Raw genomic sequence first — 7,473 nt, forward strand, 5'->3', positions numbered from 1 at the left:
CTTCATAGTTTCTATTTCTTTTCTCATGCTGTTGAGCATCCTTATGATCCATATTCTGAACTCTATATCTCATAGGTTGCTTATCTCCATTTCATTTAGCTCTTCTTCTGGAGAATTCTTTTGTTCTTTCATTTGGGACTTGTTTTTTTGTCTCTTCATTTTGGCTGCCTGTTTGGATTTGTTTCTGTGTATTAGGTAGATCTGCTAAGACTTCCAGTGTTTTTGGATGGTCTTTGGTGCAGGCCAATGTCAGATGCTGTTTGTGACTGGCCTTGAGAGCCCTGTTTGAAGCTTTCCACACTCCACAGCTTGTGTTGTCCTCTGCTGGGGCTCGGTGTGTTCGGACAGGGCCAAGATATGCATCAAGGTCTTCTTTTCCATGCTCTGGGTCCAGAAGCAAATCAGGCAAAGACTCAAAGCACCCAGAGGCTGTTATCAGTCTCTTAATGAGCCTAAGGTCGTAGAAACTCCACAGGGTAACAAGAGAAGTTTTCCAGCAGGATGGGGCAATTGTTTCCCCCCCAGGCAAAAGCTGCTTGGAATGTAAATGTCTGCCTGAGAAAGATATGCTCTGCAGTATGGGGGAATGAATCAGCACAGGAATCCAGATGGCTGCCTCCGAGCTCTATTCCCCTAAGCCAGCAATCTTGGACTCTCCTCACACAGCTCCAGTCCACTCTGCTCTCCCTCCACATGAGCCCAAGGTGAGTGGCTGCACACGAAACTTTGTGTATTGACTCTTTAAGAGGGCGCCTGCATTTCCAGCCGTTTCTCCCTGGAAGACAGAAACCCCACTGCTTTTCACAGACAGATGTTATGTAGGCACCTTTCTCAGTTCTGGTGCTCTGGGCTGGGGAGCCCAGCTTGTGGTTTAGACCCCAAAGTTCTTAGTGGGAACCCCCACAGCTGAGATATCCCTCCAAACCTTCAGCTACTGCCTGTGGGAGCCCAGCAGCCCTCTCACACCTCTGCACTTCCTACCAGTCTCTATGTGGCCTCCGCTTTTCCTCCTCGGTTATGAGGGTGCTCTCTACCTCGTCTTCAGTTGCAATTGATTATTCAGGATGGTTTTCTATATTTTAGTTGTAATTCCAGTTTGGTTCTGGGAGAGTGTCAGTGTAGCTTCCACTCAGTCTGCCACCATCTTGGAATCTGTTTTTATTGATTTTAGAGAAAGGAAGGGACAGGGATAGAGAAAGAGAAACATCAACAAATTGCCTCCTATATGCATCCCAATCAGGGACTGAACTCAAAACCCGGTTATATGCCCAGACCTGGAATCAAACCCACAACCATTCGGTGTACGAGACATTGCTCCAACCAACTGACCCACCCAACCAGGGCAAAAGCTAATATTTTTTGAATATACAAGTGCTTGACACAGTTCTAAGTGCTTTACACGTATTACTATAAAGCATTGTTGCCTCCAAGTGCCACTGATGAATCTGAGAGGTACAGAGAAGTTACAATTGTTTCTCAAGATCACACAACCAGAAAATAATAGGAGTCATGCCATCTGGAGATAATCATCATTTTGGTGAAAATTGTCCCAGCGTTTCTTATCATTAAATTCTTTAAATGAAATATTAGATCACTATTTTGTAACCTGCATTTATAACTTAATAATATTGCATGATAGCTTCCCGTGGCAATAAACACAGATCCACACCGTTGTTTTTATGATTACACGGTGTTTCACCATGTGGAGATGCCATAAAGAGCCATTCTATAGTATCCTAAACAATGCTGAGATAAATGTCTTATTCACTCATTTTCTGTTCACTTGTCTGATATTTTACCTTGGCACAAATTTCAGGAATTACCACTGATTATTACTGATTAAAGTAACCTCACGTTACTTTAACATACTTGAGAGACTAAGAGATAATTTTCTTGTATACATTCATTCTTTATTACTTTCTAGATTGAACATTCCACAGGAGGCCTATACACTGCTGGTGACTCCACATCTCTAATGATTCCTGAGAAGTTCCAGCACATTTTGCGAGTACTCAACACCAAAATTGATGGGCAGCGAAAATTAGCCTTTGCTGTCAATTAAGGGTGTGGGGTGAAGACAGGCACATGTGGTGTTGAGGAAAGCAGACATGGACCTCACTCAGGGGGCAGGAGAGCTCACAGAGGATGGGGTGGAATCTGTGATCACCGTAATGCAGAACACACGCTAGACTGGTTCTTGAACAGACAGAAGGATGTGAAGGATGGAAAATACAGCCAGGTCTTGGCCAATGGTCTGGACAACAAGCTTCGTGAAGACCTGGAGCGGCTGAGGAAAATTCGGGCCCACAGAGAGCTGTGCCACTTCTGGGGCCTTCATGTCCAAGGCCAGCACACCAAGACCACAGGCTGCTGGGGCCGCATTGTGGGTGTGTCCAAGAAGAAGTAAATCTGTAGGCCTCGTCTGTTAATACATAGTTTACACACCTAAAAAAATATATATATATAAATATATATAAATATAAATATTTATATATATATGATTAGGTGTTTTCTCATTAGAGCAAAAACAGACCTTTATATGTAATCTTTTCAATCAAACTACTATCAGTTGATTTTTCAAAAATAAACATGTAACTGTATTTCTTTGTGGGCTCACTGGGCTTCTTCCCAGTTGCTCACTTGAACAGTGAACTTTGGTTTAATGGTGCTTTTAGCGCCCTCTAGTGGTAATAAAGCAAAACCTGGCCTTAGTGGTTTAGGTTTGTTGGTGTGTTTCTTGTTTTGTTTTTTACGTTAAAAAAACAAACCTAATTTATAGCTTCGTGGTATTTTTACTTTCCTTTTGTTAATATAGCCGCAAGGATTATGAAACTTCAAAGAAGAAACTGGAATATTTTTACGTCAATTCAGAGTATAATTCATAATAAATATGAAACCATGAATTGTAGTTTAGTTTTTATAAAAGGTCAAGATATTTCAAGAAATTTTAGGTGGTTTTTTTTTTAATGGTAACTTTACACAATGTCTCATATTTGTAAACACCTCCTTAAACTGTGGTTAATTGTGGTTAACTGTGTCTCTGTGGTTAATTACTTTTTATATAGCGTCCAGCTCAGCATTATACTGACTTACGTTTAGACAGATGCTAAGAGGATACAACTGCACTCATTCCCGTCCCTCTGGCAAGAAGAAAAGAAGATGGGACGTCGCACACTTGGTCACAACAGAAAGAAAGTGTGGCCCTATTAGGACCGGAAAGTCCTGAAGAAGAGTCCGCCCCCTCTTTCTTCCAGCAGCATTCCCCGCGCTGAGCAGCGCCCCGGGTCTGTCCTTGCGGGGCAGTGACCCGGCTTACACCACCATCGTGCAGGCTTTCTTCCCCACGTGGTTCAGAGCTCTGGACATAATTTCTGACATTCCCCTCATATAACTTTAGTCTTCCTAAGGTTATTTTAGCAGTTTAGGACATTTAAAATGTTGTGGGGGGGTTTACTGCCCTGAGAAGTGGATCTAAGACGACAGGAGGTCCACGACCGGGAGCGGATTTGAGTCTGAGATAACTTTTAACTGCCTCTTGCTGTGTCCTTTGTTTCCAGGGTGGTCCTCCCCACCAGAAGTTCGGGTGACCTGTCTCACTGCTTTTGACACAACAGGGAGGCAGTGAGAGGTACCACAGGACACAGGAGGAGTTCATCCAAGGAACACGCTCTTCAAGCAGAGAACTTGGTGGCTACGTGTCTGGAGGGAATTGTGCGATCTGCCCCTTCCTTTCGGGAAGGCAGCTTTTATAGGAAGGACAGTTGTTGCTACGCAGAGGTTGCTCGTTTTTATTACAGGTATTAAGTACCTTTCTCTCCATCCCAGGACTCGTATATTCGCCTACCCATTCCACAATATTTACTAAGGGGACTTCAGGAACTGGGGAAGCAGCCACGAGCAGGACAGGTAAAGTCCTGGCCTTGGTGAGCGTGCACTGTGGTTGGGGAGACAGACAGTGCACAAATGAACAAGCGCTGGATGTTCTCTGAAAGAAAAGAGAGCAGACAGCGATCGTTCCAGAGAAACGATCCAGGGAGCGCCTCGGAGGTAAACTGATATGTGAGCTAGACCTGAAATAAGAGGGTGGGCACGTTGGGAGGGCTGGGGAATGGGGCTGGGCAGAGGGAGAGCAGGTAGAGAGGCCTGGAGGGGGTCGAGCCAGGGCCTGAGGAGCAGGAAGACTGTGCGGAGCAGCCAGGCCTGAGAGCTGGCTGAGCACAGGATAGGGGCGGGGGGGGGGGGGAAGTCATGGAAAGATAGAGGTCTACATTTTATTTTTATTTCATTTATAATTCACCTTTTATAATGAGATATTCTACATTAGCAAATATTATACAACAATCTCCAAAAAAACTTTGATGACTAAAAATTTGGATCAATCCATAATCAAATAAATGGCAAACACCATGCTGTAACTAAACTGCCATTAAATTAACCCTATAAATACACCTGATTTAGCTTCTCCCCCCCCCACACACACACACACAAATGGGGGCATCTTCTGGATAATGTCCTTAATTTATTCAACAAGTACATTTGGAGCACATATAAAACACAAACATTTTGCCAGTTGATGGGAATATGGTGTGTGGGGTTTATAGTATGGGGAGAAAGGAAGAAAGGGAGAGAGGAGGGAGGGAGGGAAGGAGGGGGGAGGGAAGGAAGGAAGGAAGGAAGGAAGGAAGGAAGGAAGGAAGGAAGGAAGGAAGGAAGGAAGGAAGGAAGGAAGGAAGGAAGGAAAAGAAATCATTGCAATAGGTCTGGACTTGCACACGGTGGGGAGTGTGGTGGGCAGAGACAATGGCAGGAGGGCTGGGAGGGACAGCCTGGGGCCTTGCCCAGCCCGCTGACGAAGGCGCGTCTGAGCTGAGACCTGAGGCCGAGGGGGGCTGAGCTGGCGCGGCCGGGAGAGGAGCCTCTGGGAGAGGGGCACGGCGCCGAGCCAGCGTGTGCGGGACTCGGGAGTCTGGGGTGAGGTTGCAGAGTCGCCAATGAGGGGCGAGTAGCAGCAGAAGAGGCTGTTAGGGTTTCTCAAGCGCAGCTCTGTTGACATTTTGAGAGGATAATCTTTTTTTAAAAAGAATCCTCACCGGAGGATGTGTTGATTGATTTTAGAGGGAGGAAGGGAGAGAGAGAAACATCAATCAGTTGCCTCCCGTACATCCCCCAACCGGGGACTGAACCCACCGCCCAGGCATGTGCCCTGACTGGGAATGGAGCCCACGGCCTTTCAGTTCACCGGCTGATGCTCCAGCCAACTGAGCCCCACCTGCCAGGGCTGGGTAACGTCCTGCTGTTCCGCTGTCCTGTGCCTTGCAGGATGTTCGCAGTATCCCTGGCCTCTACCCACTAGGCACCAGTCACTCTCTCTCCTCACCCCAGTTGTGACCAACTCCAGACATGGCCAGATGTCCCCTGGGGGGGCAACCCCACCGCTGGCTGAGAAGGACAGGGCTAGAGCCTCGGGCAGGGCCTCGGAGGCCGCTGGAAGTAAGATCCCTGCGCTTTATTCTGAGGCCAGCGGGGAGCCAGGGAGCTCCCAACAGAAGCATTCCAGGACTCCCAGTGTGCTGCATGTTATCCTTGAACCTCCCGCTCCAAGGCTACCAAATGGCTGCGCTCACTGTCGGGGCGCCCCGAGCCCGCCAGCCCCAGCCTCCTCTCAGCTCGTGCTTCTGCACCCATAGCTCGCCGTGGGCCTGGCCCCGAGTGCCTTCTGCTGACTCAGGCAGCAGCTGCCGCCGGCCTTGCTCTAACCAGGGGCCTGAGGAAGGACACCGACTGAAACGCTTGACTCACCTGGAAAGTGGGGTTACTACCTGCCTGCAGGCTGCTGAGCATAACAAAGTGAGTGCCCGTTACCGTGTGTGGGCACAGCTCTGGGAGCCTCAGAAGGAAGTAGAACAAAATACCTCCTGTGACAGGCGCGGAGGTGTGCCCCTCAGATCTCGCTCCAGGAAAACTCCTGCTGTTCAGCTGCCAGGAGTGCGGTTAGCCGACAGCCTCCAGCTGTTACTGCCTACGGGCTCCGTGACATTTTAGCAGAGGTCATGCTCTTCCTTGGAGAGTACAGACATTTCTGGGTATTTCTGCCAAGTGCAGAGCTCCTCTGATAGGCAATCTGGTTCCAGCGCCCCCTGTGGGGTGGCCAGAGACAGCCAGATCTGCAATGGGGTCCGAGGCTCTCCTGCCCAACACTGTTCTGCTCCCCCAGTCCCTTTTATTTTTCATAGACATTGCTTTCGAATAAGCCTCTTGCACTCCTAACTCGGCCTCAGCATGTGCTTCCCAGAGGACAGGAGAGGTTGGGAGACACACCTCTCTACCTATTTGCTTTGCCCTCTGCCAGGAACTTTCTCTTCTCTGTGCCTCCAAATTCCCACTCATCCTTTCAGTCCCAACTCCAAGGTCATTTTCTTTGCAGTTTTGGGGAAACTCTTATAGTTACTGCTCCTTCTTCTGTGTTGCTACAAAATTTTGTTTATACCTCTATTGCAGAGAAGGGAAAGGAAGCTAGTATTTATTGAACTGACTGTGGGCGGGGAACCGTACTAAATTGCACTATTTGCACACTAGCTTGGGAGGCAGGCATTAGCATTGTAGACAAAGGCTCAGTGCTGCAATGATCTGTATTCCAGAATAATTTTTCATTTCTGTTTGACCAAAGACCTGCCGTATATTTGCACTGTACAGCAATGCATTTCATGTGCTTTATTGTACTTTGTAGGATGGCATTTCTAATTTTTGAGAGTGGAAATGCCCTATTTGTTTCTGTAGACAAATATAGAGCTTGGTTGTATGCAATATTATGTAGTAAATGTTTAACAAACAAATGAATGATGACTAGATTGGACTTGCCCTACTTCTGCGTAGAAAGGTGCATTTTGAATGACTTAAAAAGCATGGGAATGTGACTAACAGAGAACTAGATACAGCAGAGCTGCTCTGGTGCCATTAAATGCTAGGACTGGAAAAAGTAAAAACCTCCGGGTTCCATGGAGGCCACGGGAAAAAGCCAGGTCAGCTGGGCCCGAGGCCAAATGTAGAAACAGCTCAGGCTTCAGGACCAAACTGCCAGAGCTCATTGATTTGCAAACTCCAGGAGTAAAAACGTAAACATGACTGTAGTGCCGGACTTTCTGCGTCAGCTGAACAGAACGGGAAATGGGGTGACTGCAGAGGTGGAGGTGCTAAGTCTCTGCCACAGGAAATTCTGCTGGGGTTTTTCTTTTAATGAGCCAGTAGCTCAGTGTGCTATCTTTATTTTTGGCTCCCATGTTTGAGACATCTGAACTAAATTAATTGCTGAGGGCTACACCACCACTGTGGGGCTTCGGCCTTAGTAGCCCCCATTGGACTGAAAAATTTGGGAGTTAGAGCAGATGGTATCTAAGATTACTTACAAAGAGAAAATCTTGTGGTCCTCTAACGCATAGCATTTAAGGGGTCGCTGGGAAAGAAGGGGCAGCCTTG

At 47.3% G+C, this 7,473-nt stretch overlaps 1 pseudogene across 1 annotated transcript; it reads left to right on the plus strand.

The window, feature by feature from the left end:
• Positions 1-528: 528 nt before the first annotated feature.
• Positions 529-2,435, plus strand: LOC308564958 (small ribosomal subunit protein uS13-like; annotated as a pseudogene). The gene is made up of 2 exons (XR_014000639.1): positions 529-704; positions 1,925-2,435. The product of XR_014000639.1 is annotated as a small ribosomal subunit protein uS13-like (transcript).
• Positions 2,436-7,473: the final 5,038 nt, after the last annotated feature.

The sequence above is a fragment of the Miniopterus schreibersii genome, assembly GCF_964146895.1.
Source record: "Miniopterus schreibersii genome assembly, chromosome: 12".
In the NCBI taxonomy this organism is placed as follows: Eukaryota; Metazoa; Chordata; class Mammalia; order Chiroptera; family Miniopteridae; genus Miniopterus; species Miniopterus schreibersii.